Source organism: Lynx canadensis, chromosome C1 (genome assembly GCF_007474595.2).
Source record: "Lynx canadensis isolate LIC74 chromosome C1, mLynCan4.pri.v2, whole genome shotgun sequence".
NCBI lineage: Eukaryota > Metazoa > Chordata > Mammalia > Carnivora > Felidae > Lynx > Lynx canadensis.
The window spans coordinates 129,973,807-129,985,354 of NC_044310.1; the positions used below are offsets into that span (position 1 = coordinate 129,973,807).

Genomic DNA, 11,548 nt, shown 5'->3' on the forward strand with positions numbered 1-11,548 from the left:
TGCGAGGTTCTTGGTAAAGACGAGGATGTTTGGAAAGCTCGTGTTTTGGGGAAATATAGCACACACGTGAACACACACAGGTGCCCACTCACACGAGTTCTTTAACAAAAATGGTGTAAAAATGGGTCATATAATTAACAGCCTGAATTGTTAGAAAAACGGGTAAATCTATACTTTAGGATATGGGTGTCCTGACCCTCTGATGAAAACGTGCGGTCCCTTAAATCTGACTGAGCCCAAAATGTCAGAGTTTGCTTAAAGCACCAAGTAGCTCTCTGATGGTGACATTTTAAACACCTGGTATGGGGACCATCTTTGAACAATGGTCCTACTTGAAGGGTCTCACAACAGACCATGCAGAGAATAGCTTTAATAGCGAGTGCTTTTGAGCCTTACTTCTATGTCTTTTTAGGAAAGAGAGGATTGTCAGATCTCCACATGACACTAGTATTCATGGGTTGAGGGACAAAAAAAAAACAAACTGAATGGAACATAACCCCCAACCTCACTAAATAGTTTACTTTTTTCTTTTATTAATCATAGTGGCATGCAAATGAATTTGGCAAATACTTGTAATAATGTGTATGAGACGTGATATATTCAGGATACAGATTATCATGTTTTTTAAAGTTTATCTATTTATTTTGAGAGACAGAAGGAGAGAGACAGAGAGGGAAAGAGTGTGCATGCAGTGAGGGAGGGGAGAGAAGAGGGAGAGAGAGAATCCCACGCAGCTCCACTCTGTCAGCACAGAGCCCCATGGGTGGCTCAGTCCCACGAACTGTGAGATGGTGACCTGAGCCAAAATTCACAGTTGGACGCTTAACCGACTGAGGCACGCAGGCGTGCCTCAGGATATGAATATCATTCATCATGTGTGATGAATACATGGACCTTAGACTCTGCAGGGGCTCTCTGAACCCTTAGGGCTCAGCAAGCACATATGAACCATCTTGGAGAGTAATACCCATCCCATGAGATGAATTTGTGAGAAATTTAACTTTAATTTCATTTCCACAGTAATGTTGGCTCACACTAATACAACCTTGCTTGCTGCCACCACGTACCCTCCATCAGTGTCCCTAAATTCCATAATCCTGCTTCAGTTTCTGAGAATGTCCTCATGTTTATATGTGTGTTATATCACAGTCTCACTGTATGCTTTGGCCTTTTGCTAGCTAGTGTAATTAAGCAATGATACTAAATGTCTCTATCGCTAGTCTCATAGGCCAATGCAGAAAACAAAACGATTCACTAGTGGCCACTCTTTCAGATGCTCATGGCTCAAATGCAATTAAATATGGGCACTGAGTCTAAATAGGTGTCCCTTGGAGAATTTTCAAGAACTCCTTTTTACCACCATTGCATGTGATACACCATAATTGCCATGCAAAGTCGTTCTACAGAATTTCAAGGTTTCTATGCAACTTAGTCAAAAGATTAAAAACTCTGAGGGAGAGGTGAGCCCACGTTATAAGCTTCCTTGTTAACTGATTGAAATGTGCATCTGTCAGCATTTATTTAATGCCCAGAAGAGAGCACAACTTCAGATGCTTCTCTGTAACTCAAAGTGACTCAATTATACTGAAGGTCAGTTGTTCAAATTAAAAAGTACCCACCCTTCTCTTTATCAAACTTACTTATTATCAAAGGTTCGACCCTATTATTTATTTGTCTGGCTTTACACTTAAGTGAAGGGTGTGTGATATTATCCTACAGAGAAGATAAAGGCAAGATGGCTTGGATTCAAATTCAAATTCTGGAGTTCCCATACATGCTGTATGATCCCAGACGCGTTATTTAATTTCTCTGATTTCAGTTTCATCTGGAAGATGGAGATAATAATAGTGTCTACATCATAGAGTTATTATGAGGTTTAAATCAGTTAAAATTTATGAAATGCCTGGCATGGAGAAAGCCCATGGAAGCAGTTGTTAATTATAATAAATGGGTAAAGAGGACAGACCAGAGTCATTTAAGACTTATTGTCATGATTGTGTATCTTTTTATTTAGAAAACCTCATAAGAATTCCAATTTGATGTGGCCTTTAATATGGCTAACTAATAAGAACTCCTATAATTTAAATAGAAAGTTATCATTATAAATATCCCTTTGAAGATTGTTAAAATTTTAAATTAAAAGATGTCTAAGAAATTTTAAAATCCAACTTCGCTACTATACTAATGAGAAACTGAAGGCTGAGAAGTACGGCGATTTATCTAAGAACACAAAACTACTTAGTCACAGAACTCGGACTACAACCAAAATATTCTGATCCTTGATTCGGTATTTCGTTCAGTGTACATTCTGATACAACTAAATTTTAACAAACAAATATGCCTTCAAAACTCTTCAAAGAGTCTTTCCACATACTTTAAAAATGTGAAAGTTTAAAGAAAAAGAGTGAAAAGGCATATTGTTACTATCAAACCAGGAATTCACATTCTTCCAGTTAATAGTTGCCAAACATGATCCAGGACACAGTTGTGCTAAGTTTCAGATAAATAGTAATTAAAAAAAAAATATGTCCCATGTAATATTTGGCCACGACATACTTATCCGAAAAAAATTGTTCTTTGTTTATCTAAAGTTAAAACACAGTCAGTGATCCTGTATTTTAATTTGCTAAATATAGCAATGCTACCTAGTCCCCAAAGATAATTTAATCAATAAGTGAATTTGCAATTTCCATACAGACCAGTAGGAGAAGAAGATGTAATCCGTGTTTGTGACTTTTTGTGAAGAAGGGATAAAAGTATCATATTTGTAAAGGGCAGATATCATTACCATCTCATCCTAGACTTAGATATATTTGTGATATTAACAATTACAATGGCTAACACTGAATGCTCTCCATGTTCCAGACACTTTATAATAATTGTATGGATACTGTCATTTAATGCTCACACAACCTAGGTTGGTAAGCACTATTATTATCCTCATTATATAGGAGGTAGATAAATTAGTTTGGGTTTCTATACACAGAGGCTTATTTTTTGCTCAAGCTGTGTCTATTAGGGATAAATGGTGGCCCCACATCATAGAACCAGAAAGAGGAAGAAGCGTCCACCCAGGACATTCGGAGTCTCACGGCACAGAGAAAATAGATTGTGATGGACCTATGCCATGGTTCAGAATGCTAGTGCCTTTAAGTGGCACATGCCACTTTGACTCAAATGTCATTGGCTATAGCGAAACACACATCCAAGCTTGAGACAATGAAGCAAGAGAGTGTAATTCTTTGTCAGGGTAGAGTGGTAAATATTTTGAGCAACAATGCCATGTACCCTATGAGGAAACTGAGGCACTGAACAGTTCAGGGATTCACCCACTGTCACATGGTTAGATTTTGACCTGGACATTCTGAGTCCACAGCCTGTGTTTTTAACCCTCTACTTACTATACTGTCTTCTTGTTATGCGGGGACAACTGCCTAGGCAGTCACCTATGTCTGTTAGCATGCATACTGAACATATTGATCATGATTCGAGCAGACCCTGGGAATTGTGTCATGACAGGGGCTGTTGGCAAGCTCCCTGTGATGCCAGCTTCAGAAATATCAGTAGGTCACATTGGGGACCTTGCTCTCTGCACTATGTACGATACTGTAATTGAAATAGAATGTCATTTTAGTTGTGCTATATAGGGTTTTAAAAAATGTATAAGTAGTGTCCTGTACTTTAAATAAGATCCATTAGCAAAGCCCAGACACTGTTAGCCAGTGAAATGACTTTCGGGTTCCAGATGTTTGTACACTTTTTTCCCGTGATTCCCATGATTGCCACTGAGTGGTTACACCTCCTTTACCAAGCTGAATAATACATCACACTTAAACTGACATCTCACCAGAGACAGAGTGCTTCTGGAAGGCCTTGGAGAGCCTGAGCTGTTGAAAATGAATGGATATTAAAGTGAAATATTAGGCCACATAGTAGAGCGCGGCTTGTTGCATAAGAATGTTAAAATGATGTTATTGGCAAGTTGGAGAACACAATAAGGAGAAAATGATTATAACGGCTAGGAAAAATGACGTCTTATGAAAAATTCATTTATTACCTTAAATGGCTTGTTCATAATTGTAACCATTTTCCCATTGTGGTAAGAAAACATAAATCTTTTTTTTCTTCTTTCATGTTCAGGTAGGTGATTTTTTTCTTTTTTCTTTTTTAACATCCTCTCAAAACTGAGATCTATTTGCATTTTTCTAATTGATGAGAGAAATAAATTTTACTCAAATCAGCATCAAGCGAAACAAAAATTTGCATATGGTATTTCTGAGAGAAATTTCTGAGAACTATTGCCTGGTCCTGTAATTCTACAAGTACATTTTATGGCACATAATTTTACCATAAACAGCCGCTTTCCATTCAAGCATTTAAGTCATTCCGAGCAAGGCTTTTTTGAAGTAGCATTAGGAAAAATCCATATTGGTCCAGGCTTTGAAACTTTTCCATCTGGAAATGCATATAAACCTTAAGGCTGTCATTGGTCTCTACATATTCTTCTCCAAGCAGGGCAGGGTATTTTTATTTGTGAGTATGTTACGGGATAACTTCGCTCCTATTTTTAAAAATAAACCTAACACAAAGAACAATAAGCCTAACGATAACCCAAAAAGTCAAGCGTATGTATTTTAATACACCCTCTTCTCCTTTGCTGAACGAATATACTCATTTTTAAAACCTCGTTTCCAGCATGTTTTAGATTTACTGGGCTTAAGGTGCCATATCAGAGCCAGCAAACACGCAGCTGGCAGTGGTTAGAAATACAAGGATGAGGAATGGAACAGAGTCCTTGTTCCCAACCTTAGCTCATGTTGAAATCACCGGTAGAGATTCGCAAACTCCTGTGGCCTGGATGGCATTCCTAGCATTTCTGATTTAACTGGTTTGGAGTGCAACCTGGGCACCAGGAGTTTAAGCTCTCCCGGGTGATTCTACTGTACAGCGAAGGCTGTGAATCTCAGGAGTCAGAATCGAGGGAGAGAAACACATGTTCAATAGTGGGACAGAGAGGGATCCCGTGCAGACACAAATGGCCTTATTTTTTGCTAGTAGACTTGCCAGTAATCTGTTCCTCCTCCTTCTTCCCTGCCTGTTGGTATCTTCCTCCTCTTTTCCTCTTTCCTCATCCTATTTGGAGTCCTCACTATGTCACAAAGTACCCTAATAGATTCATGTATTGAGTCCCCAACACAAACACGGGCTTGAGATAATATTACCTCTGTTTTGCAGAGGAGGAAATGGATGGTCAGCCAGATTTAGCAATGGGTACAGTGCTGCAAATTCATGATGGTTTTGTGCTTGTGTCTCTGTTATTTTATTTTATTTTATTGTATTTTATTTTATTTTATTTTTTATTTTTTATTTTTTAGAGAGAGAGTGTGAGCAGGGGAGAGGGGTAGGAAAGAGAGAGAGAGAGAGCATGAAAGAGCAGGGGAGAGGGACAGAGGGAGAGAGAGAGAGAATCTTTTAAAACAATTTTTTTTTAGAGAGAGAGAAAGAGAGTGAGAATGAGCAGGGAAGAGGGGCAGAGGGAGAGAGAGAGAGAATCCCAAGCAGGCTCCTTGCTCAGTGCAGAGCCTGACATGGGACTCCATCCTATGTCTCAAGCTTTCCAAATTCTACTCTGACCTCTGTCACTGGGGCTTGGTGCAGGTCTAGTAAATAGTGATAATGTGGGGGGGGGCAATAAAGATGTTTGAATGATAAGACACTATCCTGACAGTCCATGTGGACATTCAAAATTGAGATAGTTAAAATGAAAGTGGAAAGGACAGTACCAGTTTCTGTAATGATTCCTCTGTAGCCGGACAATGGCAGCTGCAAAGGAATCATCTCCTTCTTATGAGCAAACTTGCCTTTTGCAATCATTCTCTTGGCTTTAAATCTCAAGCTCTTATGCATGTGTTTGCCAGTATTTTGTACACATTCACATTATTGTTCAATAACATTCTTGGTCTAATGTGCTTCTATATATTGTATATGATAAAACTATTTCTAGCATGTACATGGGTCATAAACAGCTAGTAAATGATGAGGGAGGAAAAAATGTTATGGAGTGGGGACAATCTGGAAATATTTTGTAATACAAACACAGTGGAATGCTCGTGTGATTAGATTATCTGGGTGCCTATCTATCTATCTATTTATTTTGCTTATGGGGGAAAATATGAGACCAGAACTCATCTCCTTCCAAATTTATTTTGTACCTCCTCAGGAAATTTTAACATCTCAATGTTATGACTTTATGCAAACATAGCATGAGAAGTAATTTATTTTGGCTTTGTGTCCCCCCAAATGATGATAGTGACACTGACCACGTTCATCCACATTGTGACCATGTTCGCTGCCAAAGAGGAAGTCACAAAATGATTCTCTGCCACTGAGTGAAATTCCAGTAATGTCTTTAACCAATAAATGCTATTAAAGATACAATATAAGGTCATATGATGTATCTTCTAGCAATTGTTCTCCAATTTACTCATTGTCATTAAAAGTCACTTCAGAAATTAATTTAGCCCCATGGGGCTTCTATTGTTCTAAATATTTTGAAAATATCTCTATTGAATATATTTGTCAAAATTCCTGCATCATGATGTTTTTACTTCTAAAATAACTATGTACTTGAAGATGTTGGGATTTTGTTTTTTGGCCTGAAAACGTTCAGTGGTAAGACAAAAATGTCATGCTAAATTTGAACAATCTTCAAAAGTCCTGTTTAGAGGAGTCATCTGTTTGAATAGTCTTTTTTTTTTTCTAAATAATTAAGGACCGATTTGCACTCATTGAGGAAGCCCCGATTAGCTTGGGATAAAAGGCCTACTCAGTAAGAGAGAATCAGCAGCTATGTGTGTTGGAATTTATGAATCATTGTATGTTCTTAAACCCTCTTATCTATAATAAAAGAGAACAGCAGAGGCCCAAGACCCTCTCTGTCATTGAAATGCTCATTCCTCAATACGGTGTAGAACAAGCATTTGCTGCATTCATGGGAATTTGGAAGAACATTCCCCCAGGAGTTTTTGAGTCAGACTCTTTTCATTGCAGAAGGTCACAATAGATCTGGGAGAGATGAAAGGGAATTCCTCCTGGTTTTTATTTTCTGAATGACAAGTCAGAGAAGGTGCTTCATTTGGTACTGTCTCTAATACCAAAATAAGAATTGCTTGAAGTCTTTCTTTCTTGCATTCCAACTTACACATTTAGGCCCAGTCGATATATTGTCATGTAACTTTCTTAGGCCATCCTGTTAGTCCTTAACTTCACATGCCTTCAGGAGGGGGGCAGATATAAAGTAAAGAGCAATTTACACATGATCAGTGATGCAGAATCATGTCCAAGAGGAAGAGTCACTATGATTATAACAAACTGCCAAAAACTCTAAAGATCCAGTCTTAGAGAATGTGAGATCAGGTTGGGAAATACCCAGGTGACTAGATATCTAGATGTGATTAAAATACAATAGGACTGGATTTGGTGGCAAATCCAAAAGGAGAATTGGTAGAGTATTTTGAACAATAAAAGTTACATTGGAGTAAGAATATCCTTTACAAGTTTACTTTTTGAAGGGCTGCTGTCTGGTGTATATGTAAGCTCTGCAATGTTTCATAAAAAGATGCATTACTTCATAGTCAATTTTTTCTGAACTCGCCAGGTGATTGATTTAGTCATTCAAAAACTATGATGACTCTTCTCAATCTACACAGTCATGTCTCTGGCAATATGCAGTGATTCAGTTTGATCAGAACATTTATAGACTTAACTAGGATGACTTAAGCTAGAATAAGTAATGATAGTAGTTATGACAGTGCCAGAGTGTACTGTTTCCAATACTCTTAATTTCATATTATAAACACCACACAGAATAACCCAATGGGGAGTCTGGGGAGTAACATGTGACCCCTAAGGGCCCTTTGACTTGGTTTTACCCATGACCATCACTAATATCTCAGGTTTCTCCCTGGGAATAATATTAACTCAGTTTAAAAATTTTTTTTTTTTCAACGTTTATTTATTTTTGGGACAGAGAGAGACAGAGCATGAACGGGGGAGGGGCAGAGAGAGAGGGAGACACAGAATCGGAAACAGGCTCCAGGCTCTGAGCCATCAGCCCAGAGCCTGACGCGGGGCTCGAACTCCCGGACCGCGAGATCGTGACCTGGCTGAAGTCGGACGCTTAACCGACTGCGCCACCCAGGCGCCCCAATAACTCAGTTTTATATCATTGGAGGTTGAAGTTAAAAACATTACATTTAAGGAAGAATGTCAGCAAGGTGGCTGAATTAGACACCTCTTGCTCATATGCCCCCATTAGCCACAATAATTTGGCATTCACATACAGACAAAAGTGCCTATATTCAGATAGGAGACTGAATCCAAGAATGAGGAGAGCAGTTTTGAGGAGATCTGCATTCCAGGCTTGCCAACTTGCCAACTACTGTCCCAGCTATGAACCTGAAAACAACTCCACAGCCCTGAGGACTCTACTATAGTCCCATTTTGCTTTGGTCTATCATCAGCACCATATGTTGAGTAGTAGGCATACAGACCTCCATCCTGATAGTAGATGCTGAAGTGGTCTATGAACTGGCTTTAATCCCCCTTGGCCACAGTCCTGAAGCTCCTGGAGAAAACAGAATTAGACAATCACCATGGATGAGAGAGCTTTTGTGAAAATCCAGGAGTCTGGTGGAATTTCCAGAACACTGTTGGAGCAAAAAAAAAAAAAAAAAAAAAAAAAAAAAATCCAAGATTAGATGCTTTAACAAAGTTAGTAAAAACTGGAGGAGGTGACTGCTATGTCAAACACGAAGACGGCAATGCAAGACTTCAAGGAACATGAAAAACCAATATATATACATACATATATACATATGTATATATGTATGTGTATATATGACACCACCAAAGGAATACAATAATTTTGCTATTACCAAGCCCCAAATCATGGAGACCTACAATTTACCTGATAAAGAATTCAAAGTAACTGTTTTAAGGTGGCTCAGTGAGCTACAAGAAAACACAGAAATATAATTCAATGAAATCAGGAAAACGATATATGAACAATATGAGAAGTTTAACTAAGAGGTAGAAATCATCAGAAAACATCAAATAGATTCTGAACCTGAAGAATACAATGAAGGAAATGAAAAATATAGTAGAGAGTATGGACAGCAGAATGGATTAGCAAAAGAAAGAAGCTGTGAAATACTAGGTGGGATCTTTGAAATTATCAGTTAGAGGAGAAAAAAGATAAAATACTTGTTCTAAAAAAAGCCTACACAAACAATGGGATATCAATGAGAAAAACAATCTGTGAGTTACTGGAGTCCAGGAAGAAGATGGGGAGAAATGGGCAGAAAGTTTAGTTAAAGAAATAAAGTTTGGGGCGCCTGGGTGGCTCAGTCTGTTGGGTGTCTGACTTCGGCTCAGGTCATGATCTCGCGGTCCATGAGTTTGAGCCCCGCGTCGGGCTCTGTGCTGACAGCTCAGAGCCTGGAGCCTGTTTCAGTTTCTGTGTCTCCCTCTCTCTCTGACCCTCCCCGTTCATGCTCTGTCTCTCCCTGTCTCAAAAATAAATAAACGTTAAAAAAAAAAAAAAAAGAAATAATGTTTGAGAAAGTCCCAAATCTGGGGAGAGATTTGCAAAGCCAAATTCACAAAGTTAATGGTTCCCTTAAAAATTTCAAGCAGTTGTTCTCCAAAACACATTATAATAAAACTGCTTACAAACCAAGAGAAAGACAAATTTTTAACACAGTAAGAGAAAGAAGATTTCTGTCACAGAAGGGAACTACCCCAAGGCTATTTCAGTGGATTTCTTAGCAGAAACCATGCAGGTAAAGGGAGAATAGGATAATATATTCAAAGTGCTACAAGGAAAAAACTGCCAACCAAGAATACTTTACCTGGCAAAGGTACCCTTCAAAAGTGAGGGAGTTCATCACTACCAGACCTGCCTTACAAGAAACACTGAAAAGAATTTTTCAAGCTGAAAGAAAAGGATGCTAGTTAGGTAACATGAAAACATATGAAAATATACAGAACACTGGTAAAAGTATATAGTCAAATTCAGAATACTTTAATACTGTAATATGGTAGTATGTTAACCACATAACTCTAGTATAAAGGTTAAAAGACAAAAATGTTAAAAATAATTATAGTAATAAGAATTTTTAAATAAATACATAATATAAAAATAGGTAAATTATGATATTAAAAACATAAAAGTGGGGTTTAAAGTATAGTTTTAATTTGTGATCAAGTTAAGCTGTTATCAGTATAAAATAGACTGATATCTATTGGATGTGTTATGTAAGCCTTAGAGTAATCATAAAGCAAAAACAAATAGTATTTCACGAAACATAAAGAAAAGCGAATCAAAGCCTATCACCACACACAAGAAAGTGTCAGTTCATAAAGGAACAGCAATAAAGGAACAAAGGAACTATAAAACATTGAGAAAACAATTAATGGCATTGGTAAGTCCTTACCAGTCAATAATTACTTTACATGTAAATGCATTTAATTAAACAATCAAATGTATATACATAATGGAATATTATTCATCCATGAGAAATAAAGAAACCCTGCCATTTGCAATAATATAGATGGAACTTGAGAGCATATGCTAAGAAGGAAACCAGGCAGAGACAGACAAATATTGTATGTTATCACTTATTTGTGGAATCCAAAAAAGTTGAACTCCTAGAGACTGAGTACAATGATGGTTTCCAGGAGCTGGTGGTGGAGGAAATGAGATGTTGGTCAAAGGGTACATACTTCCAGTTATAAGAGGAATATATTCTGGGGACATAATGTCCACCATGGTGTCTATAGTTAACAATACTTAGTTAAGTATTGTATACTTAAGAATTGCTAACAATTATATATTAAATGTTCTCATTATAGAAAAAGAGGTAATTATGTGAAGTAATGGAGGTGTTAACTCATCCTATGTGGTAATCATTTCATAATATATACGTGTATCAAATCATCACATGTACATCGTAAACTTCACACACAGAAAATAATAAAGGGAGTCTCTTGTAGAAAGTAAGAAAACGTTACATTGATATTATAGATTTATAATTTCCTTTCAAAATGGAAAATGGTGTTATTAATAATTATACCACATGGGCAAAACTATGGTAGTTACTTTGGTAAGAGTCTTTATGAAAAAATACATTAAAAAACGCAAGCTGAGCATTGATATTCAGTAGGGTTTCCATGAGTCAAAATGAAAATTGTTGTAGTGGTCAAGGCACTCTAAAGTTTAGTGAAATACTGGAGTCAGAAAATAGAGGAAAAAAGTTAAAGTCCTTCTGGTTAAGAATTATGCCACCTGGGGCACCTTGGGGGTTCAGTTGATTAAGCGTCCAACTTCAGCTCAGATCATGATCTCACAGTTCATGGGTTTGAGCCCCACATGAGGCTCTGTGCTGACAGCTCAGAGCCTGGAGCCTGCTTCGGATTCTGTGTCTCCCTCTCTCTCTGCCCCTTCTCTGCTTTCACTCTGTCTCTCTGTCTCTGTCTCTGTCTCTGT

General features: G+C 37.7%; 1 long non-coding RNA gene across 1 annotated transcript; it reads left to right on the forward strand.

Moving 5' to 3' along the window:
- The first annotated feature begins 436 nt into the window (after positions 1-436).
- LOC115520258 lies at positions 437-10,715 on the forward strand. The gene is made up of 3 exons (XR_003970735.1): positions 437-447; positions 3,255-3,258; positions 10,639-10,715. It is a non-coding gene; the product is annotated as an uncharacterized LOC115520258 (long non-coding RNA).
- The last annotated feature ends 833 nt before the right edge of the window (positions 10,716-11,548 follow it).